The sequence below is a fragment of the Patagioenas fasciata genome, chromosome Z (assembly GCF_037038585.1).
Source record: "Patagioenas fasciata isolate bPatFas1 chromosome Z, bPatFas1.hap1, whole genome shotgun sequence".
Lineage (NCBI taxonomy): Eukaryota > Metazoa > Chordata > Aves > Columbiformes > Columbidae > Patagioenas > Patagioenas fasciata.
This window is the reverse complement of record NC_092560.1, coordinates 10485293-10512720: the sequence shown is the minus strand read 5'-3', so window position 1 is coordinate 10512720 and position 27428 is coordinate 10485293. Positions and strand designations below refer to the sequence as shown.

General features: G+C 43.5%; 1 protein-coding gene across 10 annotated transcripts in view; it reads right to left on the bottom strand.

Moving 5' to 3' along the window:
- Positions 1-27428, bottom strand: part of PALM2AKAP2 (PALM2 and AKAP2 fusion) — a 268612-nt gene that overhangs the window by 75145 nt on the left and 166039 nt on the right. Inside the window, exon 1 of one of the 10 annotated variants that reach the window (XM_071802072.1) lies at positions 24590-24648. The exons of 7 other annotated variants lie outside the window; for them this stretch is intronic. The gene's annotated coding sequence lies outside the window, so the exon portion shown is untranslated. Of the gene's footprint in view, positions 1-24201; positions 24415-24589; positions 24649-27428 lie in introns of those variants that run through there. 2 more of the 10 variants (XM_065861512.2, XM_065861511.2) reach the window with 2 other exon arrangements.

The following is a 27428-nucleotide window of genomic DNA, read 5'->3' as shown; positions in this document are numbered from 1 at the left end:
GTTGATGGCATTTAGTCAACCCTGAATTCATAAGAGATCTAGGGGCCCTTTCAAAACCGCTCCACTCCCCTGGAAGCAGGCAGCGGGGAAAGCATTGCTCTTCATCTGCCAACAACAGGTATTGTATTTGTTGAAAACAACTCAAAGGCAAAAGATCCATTAACTTTCTCGCAAATATCCAACAGTTTGCTCGGACCGACTTAAACAACCCTTCTGAAAAAAAACCCAAAGTAAATAAAGCAACCCAGCCCTACAGGCGATTTAAGTCCTGCCTAAGGAGACATTTCCATGGCTGCATTTTCTGAGCAATGTAAGAATAAGAGAACATCAAACAATTTAATGGACTTTACAATTGATAGGTGTAAATCTAGCGTAATAATCGGGTCATAAATCCTGGGGGCACATGGAGAACAGCCAGGAAAACACATATTCCATGTGAAGAGTCTGAACTTACCTGCTACAGCAAAGTGCAGGAGGTCTTACCTTTAAGGTCACCTCAATGACAAGTTATTCTGTTCGGTTTAAAAATAACCTGCTTGTTCCTAACCAGAAATAACATCTTCCACAAGATGCATGCCTTTAGTATGCTTTAATTTGGAGGAAACTCTTCACATGCATTAGGACTACCTCAGGAACACCCAGAAATCAAGAATGTGTAGATGTCAGTGGTCTCTGCATGACCATGTTTAGCCTTCCAAAACAAAAGTGCACAGCTCTCAAGTATGCTAATAAGAGCTGAGAATGCTGTATGCAAAAGCAGAACATAACCAGAAGCTGCAAAAGTAATACTGTGGAATAAAATCAGGTTTATAATGTTAAAGACATGCAACCAAATGATTAGTGGAAAACCCAAAGGCAAAACATTTTGTCTTGACCTATTTTTGTTCTCAAATGTATTTCAAGACTCCTCCTGGCTGTATCTTTAAGTAAATTTAGAGATCTTAGCCATGTGCCATAGCTCTGGGTCTCCTATTTCAAAGAATACAAAATGTTCATGACAGGACTTGAGCTGAAAGTATCCCCACAGCAATGCACAACTCTAAATGATGCATAATACTATATTTTAACAAAGGCTTCCCCTTGGACTGAGTAAGACAGAGGTAATGAGCATGAATTATCTGGGAGGTCTGTCACATTGCCTAATATGATGATCGTTTGCTGCTAAATCCTGCTCCATAAGCACAATTAAAATCTCCAGTGCATGTTCACCATCTGTCTTGTGTGACAAATTGTCCTCTGTTCAGGTATCCTTGAACCAGAAACATGGTGTGATTTTGTCTGTTTGAGGGACACTCCCAAAGACAAGAAAAACTAATGTTCCACTAGAAGAATGCAGAGACAGTTAAAAATATTTGTGTACACCGAGCTCATTTTGAATTCTTCATGAAAAGTTTTAGGTTTGCTCTCATTTCAGACTCTGGTCGCTGGCTTTGCAGCACTTTTCCCTATTGCAGGTTTACAGTCACGATTCTCCCAAGAGGGGCCCCACATTGTGCTGAAGGCTCTTCAGGTACTGAAGGACACATCTAACTTACCTTGGAGACCTCAGGTGTAATAGATGCCAAACTCATCTCTTCTAAACCTGCTGTGCAAAGCCTGTACCTCACTTTTCTTGGGGTTTCCCACTGCATAAGGGCCTGTTTGGGGGTGGGGTGGGAATGACCATGCTGCGTCCCATTCTCTGCAAGCACTAAAAGACATCAGCAAGCTCATGTCTGGTCTGCCCTGCAATTAAAAGATCACGGCCAGTGACTTCTCTTGCTCAGGTCAGGCTCTGCAGTAGATGACATTGGATTAATTACAGCAATACATAATTACAGCAGAACAAGCTGGCGAAATGTAAACTCTTTCTGCTGCAATGTGTGTGCACCTGTGTATTTCAGCAAACTCCAACCAAGACATTAACCACCGAAGAGAGAGGGTGATTAAAAAAACTCAGTAACTCACATGGGATTTCCATGATAAATTATGCTGTGCAAATATCTCAACACGTTGAGCTGAGAGCCTTTATTACTTGATTAGTAAGAACAGGTTACAAGCTAGGACAGCAGGAAAATATGGCGCGACTCAACAATTACTGATTTTTCTTCACCTCCCCCCCCAACAAGTCTGTGTTCATTTACTTTTTTTTATTTTAAGGACTACTTGGCATTTTGGTGAAGAAGAAGGTATAGGGAATTTAGATGCGTAAAGCCACCAACAGCAAATGGAATAGTCACAGTAGTGAGAGATAAAAAGAAAACACAATCTTGCTCTTCTCCACGTCACGGAAGGCACCTAGTTAACACAGTTTTTCATTCTGTTCTTGCTATTGAATTAAAAAGTGGGAAACACGCAAAAAAAGACTCGGTTTTGCTTTTGCAGAACCTCATGGACCAGATTTTAGTTTTGAAAGATCAAAACTGAAGTACCTCTCAACTTGCCTCCTCATGAAGTTTATGATGTTCAGACAGATGTCACTTATTTCTGTTTATTTCACTATCAAAGTAATTTACAAATTATTTGGGACTCGCAAAGACTAAGAAATTGGTGTGCTGATATACAAGAAAGTCAGACTGCGAGTCACTGTATTCCTTAATTTCGCCAGAGTCTCTGAGAAAAAGGGCTTCTAAGTGTATCTAGATATATTTAACCTGCAACTAGTAAAATAAAAATGTTCCAGAAAACATGCATTTTTCAAAGTCCTAACCTTTATTTAAGACAAAAAAAAAAAAAAAAGAGAAAAGATGGCAAGCTGTGCAGGAAGAGAGCAAATTGTTTTGTGTTTGCACAAAAGAAAACACATTTCTTTGAGCCTAATAAAAACATAACATAATTTCCTCCGACAGGTTTTATCTTGTATTTTCCCATATATATAAGCTGATTTTTCCCCTTTTATCTAATCAAACAAAATTATTATTTTAAAGCTTAGAATAGGCCTTCTTCTGGGAATCGGAACTGAACAATGCAAGGGGTACGCAGCACCACAAAAGCACACAGTAATAACAACAAAATACCCAGAGAAATGTAACAGGTAATATTCCAGACACAGTGGGGCTGAGGAGGTATCAGTCATTAACTGGAATAGGGTGAGGGGCTCATCCAGTTTTCCTGCTGGTCTCCAGGGTTGTGCAGAGGCACTGGAGTCGATAGGGAAACGCAGCATGTTCCTCCAGCTCTAGGCTCACCTGCTTCTCGCCCTTCTTTCTTTTCAAAGAGAAGTTATGGTATTTTTAGGAGGAAAAAACCCAACTCCTGATACAGTATTTTGCTTTTAAAACCTGCCTTCTAAGCACTCAGTCCTGAAGTTCCCATTCTTGACTTCGTACAAACAGACGTGTAAATCCAGGGGACAAGAACGAAGGCTCAGGCTTGGCACAGGTTTGCATTTGGTTTAGGACTGAAAAGACACCCTAACACTTAAATTCTCCCAAGTAACAAATCTCATTAGCTTTAATTTTATTTTCTTCCCTCATCAACAGCTACAGCTACCATCCTCACTATATTTAGCTGCCTTTATCTTCTCTCATAAAAGGCACATCAAGATGGAGAAGGGCCTCTCTCAATCTCAGACATTTTTAGAGCAGGACTGCGTTATCATCGTGCCTTGCTGATAATCATCCAATCTATTTCTTGCAGTGCTGTTAATGGAACAGCATCCTATTTGCATGAGGGCAGTTTTCAACAAAAGCAGGATCTACCCTCTGGGATTCAAATGCTCTCGCTTTAATTAAAAAGAAATCCCATTAAAACTTGCCACTGCCACAAGTGAATCAAATTAATTAAAAAACCCCAAACAAACAAATGATAAAAAAAACCCAAACAAACAAACAAAAAACCCCAAACAAACAAAAAAAAGAAGATGGGAACAAAATTGTTTTCAGGAGGCAACAATTGTAGTTTAAATCTGTACACGTTTAACAGTGTAAATTAAAACTTACAACCTGGAAGTATCTTCCTCAGGTCTGAGGAAATCCACTGAAGTAACAGTGAATAACACTGTGCCCACTAAATCTACACCAGGGAAAGGAAAGCTGCTTATTTTTAGGCCAAATTCACTCAAAACTGCACACATGCTAATGATGGTCATAAAAATTTTACTTCACATTCAGAAACCATTTAAATATTTACTTCCCTAAAAAGAAAAAAAATCCCACCAAAAAAAAAAAAAAAACCAAACCCAAAACAAACCCAAAAAAACAACCCAAAGCAAACTAAAATTGCTCTACTTACAAATGAAATTACATTTGGGACATCTTTGTTTTAAAGCTTTCAATAACTGAGGTGAGATGTGTTTGCTTTCAGTTTCCTGCTGCTAAGAAATATGGGTTTGACCTACTGTTGCACATGAACTTTGCAAGGGTGTGCAATTGAATTTGGTGAATGATGGCAAAAGACTAGAAACAAACTAAGCTCCTGCTGGCTCTTCGACTGCTTGGTCCTCCACCTGTGGCTGAAGAGCCAAAGAGATTGCAGGGAGAGGGAGAACAAAAGGATAGATGGCCAGGCTCTGCTTCAGCAGCTCTCATAGAATCACAGAACGTCCTGAGCTGGAAGGGACCCACAAGGATCATCCAACTCCTGTCCCTGCACAGGACAACCCCACAGTTCACACCATGTGTCTGAGAACATTGTCCAGTCTCTTCTTGGTCAGGTTTGAGGCTGTGACACCTCCCTGGGGAGCCTGTTCCAGTGTCCAGCACCCTCTGGGTGAAGAACCTTTTCCCAATGTCCAACCTGAACCTCCCCAGCACATCTTCCACGTGACTGCTTGGCTGGTAGTTTCAAGAGCCTGCAGAACGAAAGCACTGCACTGGCAATAAAACCGCAGTTTTAGAAGAGCGCCCGATGGTCAGGTCAGGGTGTAAACCTCTGCACTTGCTGGGGTAGGTGGGTGAGCCCTTTGGCTAAGTGAAGGCAAGAAGTTCGCCAGGGGCTGAGACAAACGAAGAACGCAGAGGTGTCCCTGGGGAGGAAGGCTTGCTTCCCGTTTGTCCCACCCCACCTTGCCCCAGAGGCCATCAGGGATGTGTGAAAAGGTTCGCAGGGCTCTCACCAGGAAACGTGTGAGGTCATGGTGGGCTCAGAAGAAGCTTCCTCTTGGGTCTGAAGGCAAACTCGGCCTGACATGGGCACGTCTGCACAGGGCTTTGACCCCTGTGCCACAGGTTCCTTGCTTGCTCCTCCAGCTGTGACGCTGGCTGTGCCACGACAGGGGCGGCCTTGGTGCAGGACATGAGATTAACTTAATTAAGCAATGACTTAACAGCCATATCTTCAGTGTGGAACACAGTATTAACTTAATTAAGCAATAAATTACTAAAAGAGATGAAAAGTCTGTCAGCGGTCCAAGCTCTGTTGCATTATCAAGCAGCTGAATAAGCTCCCCACTAACTTTTGTCGTGGAGGAGGGAGGATATAGCAAGGGTGGGGGCTGTGGGAGTCACCTCTTCCTCCACATTACTGGAAGTGGATGTTTGGAGCAGGAAGATGCTGTTTGCAGCAGAGATTAAAACCCCTGGTTGTGCTTTCTGAGCTGGCTCCAGATTTTTCCAACTCAAATGTCAACTCTCATTTATGTTTCCGCATCCCCCTTGAAACTCTTACACACCATGACCATGGCTTCATCACTTATTGCTCTGCTCAAGTTGTGAAAGTACTGCCAACCAGCACTATTTCGAAACTTTGTTGGCCTTTTCCAGTGAGGAAAAATGCCATAATGGGAGCACTCGCATTGCCATAAACCAAGCATCCCTTTTCCAGCTGTTAAGGTTCCTCCCAGACACTCCTCTCTGGATAGTACTCTACATTCAGCTACCTGTTATGGCCATTTCCACCCATCCCATACGTGCTCTTTGCGCTAGACTTCCCTGTAGGAAGAGCAGACGACTTCCAGGGTGAACCTGAGAATCACAGATACTGTCCTTAGAAAGATAAATACACATAGGGGTATTTAAAAACCTCGTATCACGCTGTATGTAAGTGGAGAGTGATTTGTTAACACAGTGAAAGAAAACAGCTGAGCAGCAGAAGGTGCCACGTCCTGTTTTTGTCTTGGCTAAATATGAAGTGCTCTTCAGATTAGCCTGAGGTTTTAAGGACTCCAAATCTTAGGACAGTCTTATCTGAAAGTCTGTCCAGCTGTCCTTATGTTCAGATGGAAACGTTCTTTTTGCCTCTCTCTTACAACACCCATGCAAACTACTGCTCCTTGGCACATCACTGAATTAAAGCAAATGCTGGCAATAAGCCTTGGTACCAGCCCATTGTGGAAGCTGCAGGATGCAGACGTCTCACTCTGCACCTCCCACTCCTGTCCACGCTCTCTGAAATCTTCCACATTTTAGGAAAGCTCCCACCCCTTGGGAAAAAAAAAAAAGAGAATCATAAAATATGGGCTTCCCACTCTCACCTTCCTTAGCATATCTGGCTTTGCTTCCTTATTCCTGAACATATTCATGCTTAAAACTTGACCATGACACCGGTACATACAACACTTGTTAGAATCCCCCTAGATCTCTGCTCTCGAGGTGAAACAGACTCACACTTGGCTCCTTTACAGGGTGAACAGCATAAAAGCCAGAATTCTGACAGGACAGTGTCTTTCCACATGTACTATCACTGTTGCAGCGGCATCAGTGACAATATAGGTCAGTAACGTTAGACCTGCTCTTGTCAGTGCCTCCCTGACAGGGCTGCCCATCAACTTCGGAAGGTGAGGCTGGATGCTGGACACGGTCATGGCAGCACGAACGATGGCAAAATTTGACCTGAAGAATCTTTATTATAAATGGCGAAGGATTCTGTGTGCTCTGCAAGACCTGGAGAGTGCATGAAAGGCGAAGGTAAATACTTGTAGACTTACAAGAGTTTAACAGAGCAGCAGCAAGGATTCCTGCTGGTTCTTGGAGCACAGCCCGTGTTTACAGCACGCCACCGCTCTTTGCTTTCTGACCTTGCATAAAGGCAGCATTAGAAAGAATCAATCATAGTATGTCCTGAGTTGGAAGGGACCCACAAGGATCATCCAGTCCAACTCCTGTCCCTGCACAGGACAACCCCACAGTTCACACCATGTGTCTGAGGGTGTTGTCCATTTCTTCTTGAACACTGTCAGGCTTGGGGCTGTGACACCTCCCTGGGGAGCCTGTTCCAGTGTCCAGCACCCTCTGGGTGAAGAACCTTTTCCTCATGTCCAACCTGAACCTCCCCTGGGGCATCAGAGGAAGAGGGGAAAGCAGAACGGGTCTGTTCATGGTTGCCAGAAGGCACAATCTGAGTCTATGAACACCAAAGGAAATATGCTGTTATCACTCATTAATGTATTTGGACACATACATGATCTTTTTTGTAGAGAATGTGGATTATGGACCATCTGTTGATCTGTTTCACCCTGGGTAGCACCTGTGAGCAGTTCTGACAGGTGTATGGCTGGGCAGTACCCTTGGGCTGCATTCCTTGGCTGCCTTGCTCTGCACAGAGACACAGCTCATCTGGGGCGTGTGACATTCCCTTCCATCCCGTGCAAGCTGTTTCTCATTGCTGTTAGCTAGCCCTTGACTGCTTGAGATGACCAAAGGTGCTTGGGGAAGAAGGTGTGAGCTTCAAGGCTGAGCATTAAAACTTGGCCAACCCTGGAACGGAGGGATAAGTTTTAAAAGTGCAGAGAAGCATAAGGAAGAACAACCTCAGTCAAGACCTTCTTTTCTGCCTTCCGTAGATGCAGAATCAACCATTGCAATGCAGATTTTGAGAAGAGCTGGCTGTTAACAACCCACTGCTCTCTTCCAAAATGTTGACTTGAGCAAGGAGTTGTTTCTGTCCTGCTAACGCCTTTCTCTTAGATCTTCTTTCTTCTGTCACCCGGTTGTTCAAGTCTACCCCTACACTGATATTTCAGTGATGTTCTGATTTTAAGCAGTGTGTACAGGTGAGTTAATTCAGACCCCGGTGAGTTAATTCAGACCCAAAGACTTCAGGCAGTTTGCCAAAGTCATGCTAATTTGCTGGCTGAACAAGGAGCACATTAGCTTTATAACAGCACTTACAGACGTAAGTTGTACCAACAAGACTTATGCCAAGTGAAGCTGGAGAGTGTACACAGCAAGAAATCGGTGTGTAAAATGATGAACGGAAGAGAATTCACTAATCAGAAAGACTCTGTATTAATGGAGACCAGACCAAATCAAGGTTTTGTTACAAATGAATTCTGGTCAAGATACTCCTTACCATCTGAATTAGGGAGAATAATTTGAAATTCAAGTGAACACAAACTCCGATCTGATTTCAAGGAGAATTTCCATATGGAAAAAACGTGAAGAACTACTGGCAAGTAATGGAGGGCACTGAGGGCTAGTAAGATTCCGAGCTGGAAAACGTATGTATGACAATGGTGGAATTTCCAAACCGCAGAGGATTAAGCCTAATTGGATCTGAGGCTGCTGATAAAAAGCCTAAAGTTTCAAATGAAACCATATTTGAGTGGAATCCTCTCCATCACTGCTTTATTTCCCTAACCAACATGTTTATGAGCCCTTATGGATTCAAACTTGTGTCATTCACTGCTGTACCCCTGGGTTTTTAAATCACTTTTGTGCAGTGCTGTCCCACATATTTTCCATTTAGCTTCTGTTGACAGATGTCAACCTTTAAGATTTTTTTTCCCTTGCATGTTGAAAACTGTCCCAGTTACGCATCACTAGGGAAATTCTAACAAAATTTCCAGTGAGTTGTCTTAATTGACTAAAAAATCGTAAGGGTCATATTACACAACATTTTCTCCTGGCTTTAGATCCTTCCTATAATCTTGATCAGCCTTATTTTCTGATCTAAAGCACTGACAGATTGATCAAAAGCAGCAGTGGAGTGGCCCTAATCAGATTTTTAGACCAGCTTTCAGCTTCTTATCTTAAATCAGTCGTGCCATCTGTAGGGGAATGGCAATTAAATCCAAATTTATCTAAAATCAACAGAAAACTTTCTGCTGGCTTCAATGTTCCTGCAAAGCCTCCACTACCTGGCAAGGCTGCTGGAAATCCTTCCAGAGCAGGACACATCACGGGCACAGTTTGTTATGCAGTTCTTTCTTCAGTATGAACCAGGCTTTAAAGAATACATTGAAATGGGTATTAAATCAAGGAAGCTATAAATGTTGCTAACCAATGCATCGCTTTCCAATTACACGACTGTCCTGAAGACCCAGCAAAAGGGTGCAAAACGCACAGGCTTTCAAATCAAAATACTCATCTGCACCTCTCCAATTAAAAAAACTCATCAGTACTCAACAGCAGGCAGTCAAATAAAAACAGCTGTATGAAAAGAGACACATCGACACGAAGACGCCTTTACAAATCTGCTTCATGTGGCCAGCTTTATGAAGATAATGAGTTGATGCAGAAGTCAAATGTTTGGAAGAGAGCCAGAAGACACTGACATTTGGGGACAGTTAGCCTCTAACTAGGAAATTAATGGGAAATATACTTTGAACTTCAGCAATCCTGTACTCTGCTCCAGCAGAACCCCTTGCGAATTGCTCTGGATAAATCTCGGAGTCTGATTCAGCCTCAAAATCCCCATGCTTCAGTATTTAGTTGACCTATTGGCACATGTAATTACGGTAACTAAAATACACCATTTAAGAACACAAAGTATCTAAAAGGCTAACTTTGTTTGCTTTTACTTGCTCACATTCCTGTTTTTTGCAGGATACAGATGATATTCTACAGCTTCTGTACTAAAAGCAATGCCTTGAACTTAACGTGCCATATTCCTTTAAACTCCTTTTCAACAGATCAAAGCATCTGGCAGACAACAGACATGCTTTAGCAAAGCCGCAAGAACTAAGTACAAGGTCTTGTTAAGTCACTGTTATCCAATGTGCCTCTAGAGAGGCCACCGCAGATTTGAAAGCTTTCCATACCATAGTTCCACTGAAATGGGATAGAGCCACAAACTCCCATTCTGCTTTGATTATCAGCACATATGGCGACTGAGCCACGGTCCAAGCAAGTAAATCAAAGGGGCTTTGAGTCAGCCCACACTTATACTGTCCTCACAACTTCCATGACAGGCCAAATCCAGGGAGCAGGCAGGTGACCCCTGTCCGTGAGTCAGCGCAGCCGTGGCACATCGCATTCTCACCGCCTCCGCACCCGTGTCAGCTGAGGTTGCGTGATTCAAGCTGGCAATTAAGCATACGAAACAATTATTCTTCCTGACATCACCCCAGCCTCAGACCGTGAGAGCTTCCTTTGGCCCTGCCTCTGCCTCGCTGTTTCCTCAATCACTTCCCAGGCGTCGTCTCATGACGGTTTCAGGGTGGAGTAACACAAGCCCAGAACCACCAAAAACGCTACATGCTTTAAACCATTAATATTTGTTCCACCTGCAATCAAGGAATGCCCCGTTATAGCAGTGCAAATCTGGATAAGCAATAAGCAATACACTTGATATTGCCCTGTTGCAATGGAAAAAAAGGTGGTAACCTTTGAAGGCTCCTTCAGACTTCTCTGACTGGCTGGTCCTGGCTGGGGGATACAGTTATGACTTGTAGCAGTATGTCCAGAAACAGTGATTAATCCAGGAGGCTGAAATTAAGAACCTACCCCGCATCTTACATCCTTTTTCTTGTCATCTGTGGTAGAGGAGCTGACTTGTTACCTAGAGTGAAAAAACACTTGTAGAAACTTCACCCTGTCAATCACAACTAATAAAAATGTTTTAGGTTTGAATCTTACTGGAACTAGCATGCAAAGAGACAAGATGCGTTTATTCTTTGCTGGGACTTGGCAACCCTGTATCCGCTTTCTTTATTCTCTGTTTTGTCTACATAAGATTTTGGGACAGAAACTGTATCTTATAACACGTTTATATAATTACTTAAATCCAATTTCCAATCTTAATTAGGGCTGCAATGATGAACTATTAATAATATTCAGAGCAGCATTAATCTATCACTGCTATTTCACTTGAGTGGTAACAGGAACTAGACCATCAGGGAAATAAATTAAAGACAATCTGAGTTTCGAGAGAAATGACAGAACAAGAGCTTGGGATCTGCATTCTTGCAACAGCTTGTGTCTGTGGGAAATCCCGCGGGTACAAAGGAAAACAGGAAAAGGTGGGATGGTGGGGCTACTCACAGCCTGATAAATTAAAATAAATGCCCAGGGCATCACAGGAATCAGACCCTGCTTCTCGGTGTGTGCTTCAATAAAAAATAACTTCAACACAGGCTACAAAAAGGCTAGTGTCTAACCTGAATTTAGGTATCTTGTGTGATACATACAAAAATGGAATATGCCCCATCTCGCTACCATCCTTAACAAGCATTTTCCCATTCCCTCGATGGGAGTCAGGCTGGACCGGGAATGAACTTCTTGCAGCAGGTATCACACACCAGTGATGCTTTACTTGGTTAAAAAGACTCTAATAAAAAGCCAAAATGCTAAATATGCAATTAATACTGACTGACAAAACCAAATTGTGGTCATACTCCTCAGAAAACACACAACACTGTACTCTGTGTGGCTTCAGTGTTTTGCCAGAGCAAACTCAGTTATCTGCAGGAAAAACTATCAAACTGCTTCATACAGAGCACTGTAAAAAAGATTTCATTCTACTGAACTGTAATATAAGCCAGAGGAATCGCTGAATCTTCAGAAGGGCATGTCTTTTGCACAAAATTAAAAACAAGCAAAAAAATAGTTCCTCAATTCTGAACAGAATTGCTAAAACCTTTAGATTGACAGCTGTATCTTTAAAAGTTTTCACTAAAATCCCATGATAAAATCCTGAGGAAAACTAAAGCCTTGCTACTTTTTTCCCTCTCAACAATATCAGTTTACAGCTCAACAACAGGAGGGTGGAGGAGGAAATTCCTTTATTCCCACCTTCAAAAAAAAAAAAAGGTCCTTTTCAACAAGCTTTAGTACAATGACTTTGTCATCAACTGTTTGCAGGAAACATCTCACATTTTTTCCTTCTATGCAATGAGTTTGATCCCAGCAGGTTGACTTAATTTTGTAAAGAAAAAAAACCCCACATACATACAAGAGGAAAAGAAGAGGCAAAAGCCTCGGTCACGTAAGAAATCTGAAATGCCACCAACCTCAGTAAAAGTACCAGCACAACGCTCACAGAAGATCCAGGCAACGTATAAACACAAGACCAGACCAATTTGGATTTAAAAGTGAGAAAAGGCATGAATGACTTCACCCAATTACATTAATAAAAATAGTGAAATAGCTTAGTCCATTCTGACAGAGTGCCAAATTTATCACTACAAGGAGAAAATAACAGTACATGGGCAGCATTCCTGCTATGAGCCTGGACTAACAGGGATTCCTAAATAACTTTTTTAATTTTGGTTGTTAAAAAGTGCCATGAATAAATTGTTTGGCTTGCAGTAACAATACTGCAACATGTGAGGGCAAGAATTTAAGAACAAAAATTACATCTTTACTGTTACTGATTTCCTTTAAGAGGTTTTTTGTAGTGAAAGCCTATTTCTGATGCAGCTTTCTGATGCTGCTTGTCTTGGTAACTTCCACCAACGGCAAAAAAGCAAACTGCTGCTCCTGTTTGGGAAGCTCTGCTCTTCCTTTGAAATAACCAGTGGTAATGCAGTAACTCACAGCTGTTTCAGAGAAAGTAACACTCCAGAATGAAACAGAAAGGCATGGATGAATTGTGCTTTTTGGTTGCTTGCATTAACCCTGCAGAAGATGTGTCAGGCTGGGGTTTTCCTCCCCAAAACCATGGCACCGCTGCTCCTGGTCTGCCCTCTGTGAGGGGAAGCAGCACTGTGGGAGAAGACCAAGAGTCAGGTCAAGTCTTCAAGGTCTCCTCCCGGCTTCGTGTTCTGGACGAGTGTTATGCATGCCATCTATACATATCCGATGTTGAAAATGCAGATGCAGGATTTATCAGCAAAGTGAAAAGACTTGCCTGGTAATTGCATTCCAGGAAGGCTTTTGCAAATGTAGGCAATATCTCAGGAGCAAAAATGTAATTCAGTCAAACAGGTCTAAGGTACAACGCGAATAATTCTGTGGTGAATCAGACTGAAGGACTGTCATGCTGACAAGGGTCAAAATGTTCTCCTCTGCTGCACCACTGCATCTGTATTAACTCTCCAGCAGCTGGGGGGTTACCAACATTGCCGGGTGCACACCTGGCGGCAGAATTTGGTTCTGCCAATAACCTTCTGGTGGGTTCTCCTATTGCTCCCATCACACACCTTGTTACTTGTTAAACACACAGATTATGTGAGCAAGACTGGAGAAGAGCCTGGGGAAGAGGAGACTGAGACCTCATGGTGGCTGCAGCTTCCTGACAAGGGGATGAGGGGCAGGGGCCGAACCCTTCTCTTTAGTGACCAGTGACAGAACCTGAGGGAATGGCAGGAAGATGTGCCAGGGGAGGTTCAGGTTGGACATTAGGAAAAGGTTCTTCACCCAGAGGGTGCTGGAGCACTGGAACAGGCTCCCCAGGGAGGTGTCACGGCCCCAAGCCTGACAGTGTTCAAGAAGAGACTGGACAACACCCTCAGACACACGGTGTGAACTGTGGGGTTGATCTGTGCAGGGACAGGAGGTGGACTCGATGGTCCTTGAGGGTCACTTCCAACTCAGGACATCCTATGATTCTGTTCTGTGATTCTATAAGACACCTCCAGTGCCAACTGAACACCCAGAGCACTTCCCTGGACAAAATGAATCAACCTTCCTCTCAGTCTCACACAGATCGGACAGTGACCAGAGCTGCGAAGGGTTTAGGATACACAGAATTTACTCTTGTTTGGGCCCTTGACACCAAGAGCCAGCAAACACTTCAAAGAGAAACTCATAAAACACTGAAAGAAGAAAAAGTTTTGAGGTGGCTGCAAGACAAGCAGGTTAAAAGTGGAGGGAGAGGACAGCTGGCCCTGCAGTACAAGAGACTGGGGATGTTGGCATTTGGGAGGGAAAACAGAGGCAGTGTGAAGGCAATCCAGAAGGGACAACACGCTGGTGCAAGAGCTGCTTGGTCCTCCCGCGCGAGGACGTGAGCCAACACCATTGCCTTAGCCAAGCCAATGTCCTGGTCAGTCCCCTGAGCAGAGTCACCTGCTCCAGGGAGATGATGTTACCCTCATCTCCACACCTCCTCCCCAGGCTTCAGGAGAGGTAGGACCCTGTCCTGCAACTCCACAGACATTTAACTTTTCTGTTGTTATCTTTGCAACAGCCAAACCAAAAAAACTCTGGCAACACTGTCATAGACTGCAGGAATACTCAGAGACTAATAACATATTTCTCTGTTCATCTGTGTTTGTTGGCACAGAGAAAAGTCATCGGGTCTTCTCTTGCCAAACCATATCCATTGGCAGTACTGAAAGCTTAGGCCTTGGGCTTGAATAATTTGGTGTTTTAGAGGAGGGGTGGCTTTTATCAGAGCTTTTCAGAGAAGGGCATAAACCTCAGCGTTTGAACAACAAAGGCTCCAGAGAAGTCATTCTTACAGACTCTTCTGATCTTTACAATACACCCTAAATCTAAATGGTTTTGTTAGTTTTTAACTCTTCAGCCCAGGAGTTGCTCTGAAACTTTAAAGATTAAAGAAGAAAAAAACAAACTGTAACAGTTAACAAGCAAAAAATTCTTATCAGTGAAACTGTTCTTCAGTTAAATAAGAGGACTTTACCAATTCCTTAGGGCTTCTTGAAAGCTGAAGAAAAGAAGGATTTGGTTTTAGTCTCTTTATGAGACTTTTCTTCTCTGGAGAAATTTACATCATCTATAGCAAGCTCATACCAAGCCCACATAATCCAAGTAAATCTCAATTTACTAGAAAAAGTAAATTTTGAATACTGTTCTACAGCATGAATTATTACCTTCCGCTGTTTTGCAGCTCACTGATGTCTAGCAACAGAATATACACACAAAATCTGTTCCACCAACCCAGAGCTAACCATATCACCCAACATCTAGTCCCAAACACGAAACGCAGCAGAGCAGTGCAGGCCTGTTTCCATACTGCGCAACTACTTAAAATACTCAAGATCCTCATCAGGAAAAGCCTGAGAAATTTTATCAACGTGACCCACCACAATGATTTCCTCTGCTGCTGGAGCCCACCACCACGTTCTTGAAGAATGAAACCATCAAGACACTACAAAATCCTGGCACTATGCCTAGCGAAGTGGAGTCCTCCTGTCGTGAAAGTGGGTCGCTTTTTCCTTCTTTAAAAAATTCATGTACCCTATTTCAAACTTGCATTTGCCACAATAAGAACTGCAAGTCCTGCAGTGTCTCCTCTTTTTATTTCCCCACCTCCCTTCTATCTCCCAAGGAAATTAAAGTATTCATCAGCTCCATCAACTAGGAAGAAGATTTAAATGGCATGTTGCATTTCCCAGCGCAGCTGCACTCTGACAGACGGCTGATGCCAGTGGGATGCTGGGCAAAGCACACGTGTCCATGAGGCGTTTTAAACACAGAGTCAGTCCCCATCCATAAAGTACAGCTGTCCCACTGTGCATTGCTGTTACATTCCTTCTATATTCACAGCACCTAAGAATGAACAGCGAAAGAGCTGGCAGAGCACTGACAGCGGTAACGCGGCATTTCGGTGTTCAGATGCTCCCTGCTCACTCCGCCAGCCTGGACCAGCAGCTGCACCTGTGCCTGGGGGACACAAACCCTCTTAGAGAAGTGTGAGCCCAGACCTCTGCTCTGATGTTTCACGCTTCTTCTGCAGAAGTGTCTGCAATGAGCAAAGCACTGAGCAATCAACCTCTCCCACAAAAACGACGGGGGGGCACAACCTGAGCCCGACCCTGTCATCCTCCAGCAACCATGCCCCGTAATGTGAGTGATGGCATGTGTCACAAGGCTAACATGGAGGGAAAGGTGGCACATTTTACATTGGTTCATTGGTAGAAGTGCTTTAGTCTTTAATTATCTCGGATTTTCTTCATCTGCAGATGAAGACTTCTGGCCAATGCAACTTGGCCACAGCTTTAAATGCCATCTGGCTCTCAGCTTAATGAACACTGGCATAAGTAACCTACTCTCACTTTCCTTCCACATTCACCAATATTTTAAATAAAAGTGCACTGTTGATGTGACAAGAATTTCTAACATACTTTTTCCTCTTTTTTTTGCCTCTGGGTTGCTTACTGGTGCCTAACATGATGACAGACACACCCACTGTAACACCTGCACCTGTGGGATCCTAATTCTGCTTTTCATTCTGCAGAAAAATGTCCCACAGGCTTGGGAAGAGGAATGATTACATGACACCAAGCACATGCTCTCCTGCGCCCCCACAGATCTACATCCCAAGCCGCTGATGATCAACTGGCAATATCCACTTGAGCTGTCTTGGAAAGTCCCTTTTTGACAGCACACACTTCCGAGAACACAGGGTGTTGGCTTCATTTCCCTTCAAAACGCTTGTGATAATCTAGAGTCCTGGAACACGCAAGAGAACAGTCTTATCATCCTTTCCTTCCAGAAATAAAGCAGGTTTCCAGCAGAAGATGGTTTAATACAAGACCTATCCAGCTTGTCACAGAGAAGTCATCTCCTTTACCTAGAGCAGCAGGATACACTGACTTGCCAGAGCCAACAAGAACAGTAGGCAGGACATGCCCAAGAGCTGAACTTCTGGGTTTCCCAAATATCTCACAAGGAGCCAAGAAGAACAAAGAATTGTTGCTGTCAAATCATTGCTGCTATACAGATGAAAGCCCTGAATTATGGAGAGGCCTGGGGAATGAAAGAGAGGCAGAATAGCCTAAAAACGTTTTATTCGGAGCAGAAGGCATCTGATGACATCTGACAAAAAGACATGAGCCAAGACATCCCCCTACGAGAAACAGGCTCTTCCTTTCAGCACAGCTAATTCTGAAAGACCGGCTTATGTACCAGTGAATTCCAGTTTGGCTCAATCAACAAACACTACCTGGGATGGAACCACAGCACTGTTCACTGTCATACCTTCACCCACCTCCAAGAAATAAGCAAAACCTCTGTGGAACAAACTGCCACTCAAGCTAAATTATGGGAAGTTGTGCATATGTGCTAATAGTTTTACAGACTGGCCCTAGGACACTGTAAATACGACAGTAGCTGTTGTCAGCTTTCTGGTGACAACCTCAAATGTGACTTTTTTTCTTTTCCCCAAGGCTGATCCTCCTTGAAATTTCAAAATTACCTGAGCTCCCTGCTGCTATCTCTAAATTAATGAGATGGAAAAATATTTTCAAGAAGTTTAAGGGCTTAAAATACATCCTGGCCAAAAATGTCAACTAATTAAGAGTTATTTTTAAGTGGGAACTATTCCCTAGAAATCTCTGTCAATATACATTCTGAGGGTACCATGTCATCTCTATTTTCATTAATCAAGTTGATAAAGTTGATACACACTACAATGAGTGTAAATCTGGGCCTTAACAAATATATCTCCCCAGAAAGCCAAACAGGCCACAGCACAGGGCTGTTCAGAGTGCCCATCAAAAATGCTGTTAAAAGTCCTCTATTTTCAGAAAGTGAACGGGCACTTCTTCAGGCTCTTCTTTTAAAGCATTTCAGGTGAAATAACTCAAATCCAAAAAAAAACCTGCCCAAAAGTCTAGCTGCTACTCTGCTTCCCCAGAGCTGCTGCTCACTGGGGATTCAGAGGGGACTCACATGGACACCAGAAGCAGAGCAGAGCAGAAGAATAAGCTTGCATTGGCAAGAAGATAGATGAAGGAAGCTAATATGTCTCTGTTTGACATTTTTAAGTTAAACAAAGCCAGGAATGGAACCAGAAGAGCGTAAAAGGAAGTATAAACTACAGCCAGCCCAAAGATAGTGATGTGAAGCACTGTGGAAGCATGGAATGGATGCAGAACAGACTCAGGCTCCTGCAGGCTGAAACAACAGCATCTAAAGCCAGCATAGGTTCTTCTATGCTCTTTGGATCTCACTAAATGACCAAAACAATTTGTTCAATTACGCCAATTTCAGTATATTCAGTATTTCCACTGCTTTCACAATAGAAAAATATAGAATTCTAATAAACAGTTTTATGGTTGGACTTCATGATCTTAAGGATCTTTTCCCGCCTAATGATTTCATAAAAGTACTGAAAACATGCAGAAAAAGGGAAAAGACTTGAAAGAATCAGACCACAACTCCACGCGAATTTTTGATGATGGCAACCAGCCGGAGCAAGGAACAACAAAGGGTTTGGTCACTCTCACTCAAGCCACGTTAGAACAATGCTGCTGGGAACTTGCCTTGCTGCGTGAACAGTCGGAACAACACAGCATCGAGACCTGAGTGCATTTGAACTCTTGTGGTTGCATTTCCTCCCCACGCATCTGGTCCTCCAACCCTTCCTTGAGACTTTGGTGGGCCGTAGTCCTCCCCTCCTTGGTGAGAACAAGAGGTGCCAGCAACATGCGTGCTGAAAGCACAGGGACAACTGGAACATCAAACCATGGCACAAACCCCAATGGCCTCTTCACCTGGCAGGTACCTCAACTGTTTTAAAATCAGGTTAAGTGACTCTAGGGGGTTACTGATAGTATTTTCCATAATAACATGCAGGTTCTCCAGACTACCACCAGCAAAAACATTTTCTTGTGCTCACTCTTGGGGCAGGGCAGAAGCTAATGGGGAACTCTAAAATTGGAAATCAAATGACCTATTTAAGAGGAAAGTTGATAGAATAATATTTAAAGATTAGAGATTGGCTTCACATCATCTTTCTCACAAAGCAACTGGAACGCTGTGATAAATTCCTAACAGAAAAAAATTAGAGAGGCAAAAGTTTTGTACAAAAACTGCTGGTTGAACCTCACCTGTTCTAACAAAAATAATATTTATTTTTCTTGTGGCAAAACTGCAACCTTTATTAATAGCTTTATTTTGATTTAATCAGTTTGACAGTGGGGTTTGGTGAAGGATGCTAATACGGGTGTATTATATTTCAGCTGGTTCGTATTTCTGGACTACTGTCATACTGAAGCCTGCCCAAGAAGAGCTATTAAAAGAAAACTTCTTAAAAGTGACATTTTTTGAAGATGGGTGGATCCGGGTTGTGTATTAGCAATCTTTTTAGGGAATTATTCTCAACTGGCACTATTAATCTTGCCCCATGCTCAACAAGACACAGAAATAGGGCACTCCAAGCATGTACACAGATGGTGCTGCGTTTTTCCCTGGAGTAATGGGGAAAAAAACGACTGTTACTAAGCTCAGCTCAAACAATGCTGGTGCCACTGCCACAAACAATGAGGCACAAGATGTCCACTTGAATTCTTGGATTTACTGGGTAAAAAATAACAGCTGTGATGTCAAATCTCAGTTCCTGAGAGGAGTTGTTAAGAAGGAAGCTGCTTATGTCCTCATGTGCATTTGCATTTGCACCCAGGCCCAGTCAACAGCACAAACTGACACGCTTAATGAGTTACTCCATGACTGAGGCAGTGGTGTTTGTGGTTTTGGTGTTTTTGTCGATTTTTTTTTCGTTCTATTTAAGCCAATACAATTCTTATGTGCCTCCAGTTTAAAGGTATTTTGCAACTATTAAGGCAGGAGATAGTTTTTCTCACTGCTCTAGTAAACTGTTAAACTTTAGCTGCTAGAAACAGAATAAACGACACAGACATAAGCCAGCTTTTACTTGCAGAACTACACCCTTAAAAAGCTTTCCTGATTCATGCATACATTATACAAACAGATGTTATATCAAGCAATACAAAAAACATTTCGAAAAAGTACATAGAGTGATGTGAATCTAGCAATTTACGCACAGAAAACTTTCTGTTCTTTTTCCTTTTTAACACTGAGAACATGAGAGAAGATGGAAGTCATGATACCCAGAGACACAAAAGACATCAGTGAAATCAACAGATTCTGAAAAAAAAAAAAATCCAGATATCTGAAAACATAATTTTCTCCTGGAACATGATTCATCTCTTTAGTCACATCAGATAAAGCTGGAAAGAAAATTCTAAAATGAACAGGACACACTTTCATGATTCAGTTGCACATAACAAAGTTTTCCCAAGCGTTCACACAGGTCTTTGAAAGTAAGACTCCTAACCCTCCCGAAGATGTACACATTTTGAAGGGAATTTGTCCTATTTTAAATGTTTTATTGTTTTTCTGTGTTATTAATAGGGAATTAAAAAAAACCTCTCCCTGCTAAATCATATCTAGTGAAAATTCTCACTTTTGCAGTATATTGCATGTAAGTATCATTATCAAATGATGTAACACTTGAGTCTTGTTATATCTAAATATTTTTACGACATTTATGAAGAATTACTCTGAAAGCACAGTTCTGCTTTCTCTGCTAAACCCAGTATCTTACTGTCATCAAATAAACAAAAAGTGAAACTCTGAACTCTCATCAATTATTAACTTACGTCAAAGTATCTGTTTTTAAAATTAAGCACAGCATGATTTACAATTGTAATGGATTACTGAAGATCATTCATCAGCAAAAATAAGCCCATAATTTGTATTGCTAACCCAGAATTTTAACATGGAAAATGTATTCTCTTTTTTATTCATTTTGTTATAATACCAGAACAAGCAAGTACTGTGAATATGATTATTTGGGAGATAAGGAATGACAAAATCTAGATTTCTGTAGTATTTAATTTTGAGTAGTGGTTACAACATGACTTGCTAATAAAATAGGATGAGTCTTCCAGGAGCAGCTGAAATTACAGTTTCAGCACCCTGTGCCTGAGTGAAGTCTGTGAAACAGCCCTGAAGATCTTCCAAAGTAGGGACGAAAAAGGAAGAAACAAGAGTTCCATTTTACAGCTGGGAAACTTCAGAACTGAGTACTGAGACTTGTTTTCAGGAAAGAGAGAGAGATACATTTGCAGCCTCCTAAAGTCACTATGTGCAATGCATCTTTTTTAAAGCTTTGTACACATTTCAGTAGTGATTTACCATGATTCTCACTTGGCCACAGAAAACGGTACTGGAAGGGCCCTGAGATGCCATATTAATATCCAGATTCCTGCAGTCAACCACAATGGTTATGATGACAGGTAACCATCACGCTATTCTAAAAAATCTTCCCAATCTGAGATATATCAAGTGACCGACTCTCTGGAAGCACCTTCCACATTTCTTGGACCACAGCGGTAGTTTACCAACTCAAACCAGAAATCTCATTTTCAGATGCCTGAGATGAAAACCAGCCCTAACTGACCCACCCCAGGACAGAGGAAGACCACAACATCTGCTTCCTCCTTGAAGACTAAGCCACAGAATCATTCTCCAGGTCCACCTCCATCAAGCTGTGCTGTGAAGTATGTTCTTGACAGAAGAATCCCAGACTGGAGAGTTCATAGAGTACGGACTTTGTTCAACTGCATTCGTCTTGCCACAAGTAATTCGCATTTTTCCTTCACGAGGATGAAACGGACTGATGTGGAATACTAATTTACCAGAACAATGTAACTCAAAGTCTTACAATTTTTTAAGCAGAAATAAGTTACAATATTGTTGATACAAAGTACTATTTTGGCATACCGCTCAAAAAGAATTACATACAGATATAACTGCATTTGCTGGCACTCATTCAGTGCTGCTGTTATATTTCATAATTAAACTTAATTTTATATAGCTGTACTCCAGCGATCTAGGTCAGCAGTCAATCAAAGAACATCACTCTATAGAGCAAATGCAATACTCAGGTAAGTGAGAGTCATCATAAATAAGCAGGCCAACTTTTTTTTTCCATAGATAATTTGAATTACAAGTGTATTCATATCAATTTAAATAGACTTGCTCCTAGTGGGTGAGTTTTGGAAAGGACGTTTCCTCAATGACCTGTGAGTCCAGAATTTGCTAGGGTGCCTTCAGTAATGTTTGGCATTGAAATAAACACAAAAAGTCAGCCTAGAAATGGGAAGCACACAACAAAAAAGTTGCATCAAAGAAACAGAGAATTCCAGATGGATTTCAGGCAGTCCAACAACAGGCTGAGCCCAAGATGTGCCCCTTCAGCACAGACTGAGGGGACAAACAAAGCTTTTTACTTTTTTTAAAGGAGGTGAGAAAAAGACGAGACAATTCTGGCAGCTTGAGTAAACCTGTTTACCCCACAACCACAAATGAATCAACCGCTTGTCAGGTGAAGTGAGAACTGCCCGAGAATCAGAACCACAACACATTGACGAGAGAAAAATCACACTGTGAATGGTAATAATAGGGACTGTTCTAGATGTTGCATTATGTGGCTCTTCATGTCTTGCAATAAATGCAGTATCAATAGCACTTGCTAAGTCAGCAGGTGCTTCTAGTAGCAAAAGTGAGTTTTGCAGTTTAGACAAGACCAACCAGGCGTGGATTAACTTATCCCGTGATCAAAGTATACATAAAACTGCTCAGGATTCTGTCGGGTATACTTTTCATGCCGTAAGCCATATGATCCAGTATTCTTCACTTAGCCAAAACTCTGCCTGAAGCTAACAGGAGTTTTGAGTAATCTGAAAGGACTGGGAAGTTACACACACACCCTTTGGTACAGAAGCTGCACATCCACAGAGAAGTAAAATAATTATCAGCTGCTACTTATCAGCACTATTATAAAACATATATAAATATGGCTTAATTGACTTAAGAGCTCACCTGGGATATGTACTTTTTGGACTGGTGCTTGATAATTAATGTGAAAAACAATGCATGTTATCTAAAGACAATATCTGTATGTAACATTTTAAATCTGTGCAAACTTACTTTGGCAGAGTGTATCAAAGTGCAGCAAGTGGACTGGCACTAAGATATAAAATGAAGATAAACTGCAAAAAACCACTCAATACTAACTGGTCAGAAATACTTACAATGAATACACTTATATCAACACAATTCCAGCTATAATAACTTCGTCCTCTGCTGTGTGCAGGGACATAAAAGCTATAATCTAAAAATACATGAAATAACTTCCACTTCTTAGGAAAAAGAAATACATACTACCACAGATAGTGATGCATATATACCTTCCTTGGGTTCCTGAGGCTGGTAAGGCCAGAAAACGTAATTGTGAAAGTGAAATAAATCCCTGTCAGATACGCAAAACCTCTGCAAAACACTTACACAGCATGAATACAAATTGACATACCAGAGCTGTGAGACAATGCTAGAACCAGAGGATATCACTACAACGTTGAGCTGCTAATCACAGCTCAAAATAAAAGAACGTGTTTATTTCATTGGTAAAATCACAACTGGGGGATCAGCTCCATCTCTTCTAACATCAGGCTGGTACTTATTGCCCTAACGTACATCTTCTGGGAGCCGACAGGCGATTCATCTTAATATAAAAACCTAACTTCAATATGATGACTGCTCTTTATGGCTAATGATTAATGTTATCTGTAACTCAAAAAACTGATATCCACAGTAGCTGCCTATCTGCCCACCTCAGTAATAATTTCAATAACTTTTCAGGAAGAGACACCAATGTTAGAGAAGTTTATACTGCAGTGGTCCTAAGCAGAAGCCAAATAAAAAGAAATAAAATATTTAAAACTCATGGCTAGCTATTACTGAGGAGTCTAAAAATAGACAGACTTGGAACAAAGATACAGGAGATTTTCGGTTCAAAAAGGGGAGTCCAGGAAAAAACGAGATGGCCATGAAAAAAACATGCTGATTAAAAAATAATTACGTCACGGGCTTCTCAGGATCCTACCAAACCCCCTCCCGGCTCCCCCCAGGCCGGCCGGCTCCCGCGCACAGCGGCCGCCCCCAGGGAGGGCTGCAAAGACCCCCCGGGCCCCTAAACCACAGCCGAGGCAGAGGAAGAGCCGTCCCCCACCTGGGGGGATGCGCGCATAGACCCGGCTTTCTGTACCCGGCCCCCGGCCTGTCCAGCAGCCCCCCGCACCGCCAGCCCCTCCCGCCCCACGCGTGGGGGGTCCCGCGGGCGCGGGGCTGGCGGGCACATCTTGGTGGGCGGGGGGCTGAGGGCAAGGGCAGCAACCCGCTCCTCCCAGCATCACCCCTTCCCTCTTCCCCTCCCGGCATTCTCATTCTCCCTTCCCCTCCTCGCCTCTCCCTCCCTGCGTTTCTATCTTCCCTCCTCGCCTTTCCCCCGCGCTTCGTCTCTACCGACCCCCACTTTGCCTCCCCCACGCCGCTTTGCTTCCCAGCGCCCCTGCCTTTCCACCACGTCCCCCCGCCCGCAGCCCGCCGAGGGCCAGACACAACTTGCCGGAGCCGCAGCCACCGCCGCCTTCCCTTCTCTCCGCACCCGGAGCCGCGCTCACACCCACACGGACAGACCGACCGACAGAAGGACGCGCGGACACGGGCGCAGCCCCGCGCTCGGAGGTACCTCTCCACCGCGCTGCTGCTCTGCCGGTGCGCAGCGTGCGCCGCCAGCTCCGCGCGCAGCCCCTGCACGTCGGGTCCCCCTTCTTCCTCCTCCCCCTCCTCCTCCTCCCCCTCCTCCCCTTCCCTCCTCGCCCGCCCCCTTCGCCGACGCCAGGAAGAGGGGGGCAAAGCCGCCGCCCGCCCCGTCCCGCCCCGCCTCGTCCCGTCCCAGCGCGGGGGCTCCGCGCATCCCCCCCGCGCTCCCCGTCCCGCCGCGGTCGGGTTACCGGCCGGCTACGAGCCCTCTCCTGTTACGGGTGCCCGCGGCGGCGGGAGGGGAGGGGAGGGAGCCGAGCCCCGGGGGGGCCGGGCCCCGTCGGGAAGCAGCGCGGCCCCGCGGCCCGCCTCCGGGGTGTGCGGAGCGGGAGCTCCCGCCGCCGGCAGCTCCGGGGCTTTCCTGAGACGTGGGATTCGGGTGGTTTTGCTTTTGAGTGGTGGTTTTGTTTGTTTGGGGTTTTTTTTGCGTTTCGTTTGTTTTGTGGGTTTTTTTTAAATTATTTTTTCGGCTTATGGGTGTGATCTGATTATTTATTCGTTTATTTTTTAAGAAAATACATGCAGCGGAGCTGACTTCCATGGCCTTCTTGACTGTCTCCTTAAACCCCTTTCAGCGTTCACAGTAGGTTCTATGCACTGAGAGGGGATCTTATCAATGTTTATAAATATCTCAAGGGTGGGTGTCAAGAGGATGGACCACACTCTTTTCAGTGGTGCCCAATGATAGGATGAGAATGAATGGGCACAGACTGAAGCACAGGAGATTCCATCGGAATATGAGGAAAACTTCTTTACTTTGATGAGCCAGAGCCCTGGAACAGGCTGCCCAGAGAGGCTGTGGAGTCTCGTCTGGAGACATTCAAACCCGCCTGGACACATTCCTGTGCGATCTGCTCTGGTGAACCTGCCTTAGCAGGTGGGTTGGACTGGATGATCTCCAGAGGTCCCTTGCAACCCCAACCATGCTGTGGTTCTCTGCTTCTGGCAAGGATTTTTATTGGTCTGCCACCCTACCTGTGAAGAACTTCTACCTTTTATTTTTGTTTTCAATATGAACTTGATTATCCCCTCACCATCAGTGATGGAGATGAGGAACAGCTCCTAACCTTCTCTTTGAGCTGCTCATGGGTTTGCAGACCTCCACTGTAATCCTTTTATATCTTTTTCTTCTCCTGGCTGAAGAGCTGCAGATTGCTTATGGGGACCTCTGTCTATACATCGCACTGTTCTGTACCTACTATTCTTGATACCCTCTTGAACATCATTCTGATCTAACAGATGCTTTTTGACATGAAGAAATACACAATATTTTAAATGTGGGCAAACCGTGGATTTATACAGTGGCATAATGACATTTTTCTCTTAATATTTTATGAAGAATTTTTGAGCACAGAGCTGATGTTTCTGAGGAACTGCCTGTCATAACCCTGAGATTTTACTCCCGCAATGGGCAGCTTGTAGCCCACCATTTTAAAATATTGTTTATCCATATGCACAATTTCACATTTACCTACACTGAATTTCTTATATTGCCCAGCCAGCCTCCCAATGTCCTTGTGTAGTTCTTCAGCCTTTATTCTTATCTCTGACTTGAATAAATTAATACCGCTGATGAACTTTGCTATTTCACTCCATTCCCGGGTAAGATATGAGTACACTGAACATCACACATCCCAGCACTGACCCTTTGAGAACCTCATACCATTCAGCACCTCTCTCCATTGTGAGAACTTGATATTTATTCCCGTACTTTGCATTTTATCTCCTAATTACTGAGCTATACCAGGGCTTTCCCTCTTGTTGCTATTGCTGCTTGGTTGCCTTTGTCAAGAGCCTTTTAGAAATCCAGTCAGGTAAGGAAATTAGATCACCCTTATCCACAGTTTTGTTGACCCTTTCGGAGACCTCCAAGAAGTTTATTTAAGGCAGGCAGGACTTTACAGAAGCAATGTTGACTCTTCTCAGATAGATTGCATTAATCCAAGTGTCCTTTAGTTCTAACCCAATTAGCATCTCTCTGTTTGCATAATACAGGCATGAGGTTTGCAAACCTATGGTTCTCCAGAGTCTGCATTGAAATTTAGTGTCACATTTGCCACTCTTCCCTCTTCAGGTTTTAAATAGGAGGTTACATGGTGCTGTTGATAATTCAGCTGCTGCATCCTTGGGTGAGAACTCAAGGGCACAGATGCTCACACGTTGCACGTTGCTACCTGAGTGCCATGATAGTGAGAAAGGCTTATAATAAAAGCTAATGGTATAAGGACACGGATGCACACATACATAACTGCAGTTTTGCAAGCTGGTGCTATTAATGTAAGAAAGAAGCGATCTTACTAATTAACTATACGTGACCACAACCCTCCTTGCAAATGTATGTGTCTGAAGGCACATAGGAGTATGGTGCAGAATAAAACTCACTAAGGTTTTTGACCCAGGGAACTGTTTGCCATTATCTTTATCAGCAGCCTACTGTTTTATTTTTTTCATACTTTGTTGTAAATTCTCTGGATCAAGTACGGCCTTTTTAAATGCATATTTTTTTACTCACCACTAGTATCTGGTGTGGGAAGGAGGAAGGGAGACCAGCTCTGAGCAGGGGTATTTCAGCTGCACCAGCCAGGAATTACTATTCCTGGACACCAGGAGTGTCTGCAAACCCATGGACAGGACTACCGACACTTTGTCCTTCTGGGATGCGGTGCAGCTGTGCAGGGCACGTGCTAGAACCTCAGCACTGCTCTGTTCAGCCCGCTCACAGGGAGCAAAGGAAAGCTGCACCTCTGGCACTCGCTGCAGCAGCTGTGCGTGGACGAGCATTGCTGCTCGTGCCCACCAGCCTGCCACGGGGGCAGGAGTCCACGCTCCCACAGACGGACGTGCTATCCAAATGGCAACGCGGGACTGCGGAGGAGAGCGGGAGGAGGAGGAGAGCGGGGATTGCATCCCTTTTGGATGTCTCGCAGGTCTGACTGTGTGTGTTGGGTTTTTAGAAACTTCAGCTGCTGGAAAGAGGGTAAGCCGGTGATCATGAGGAAGGGAGGGAGGAAAATAAATTACTTCTTTTCA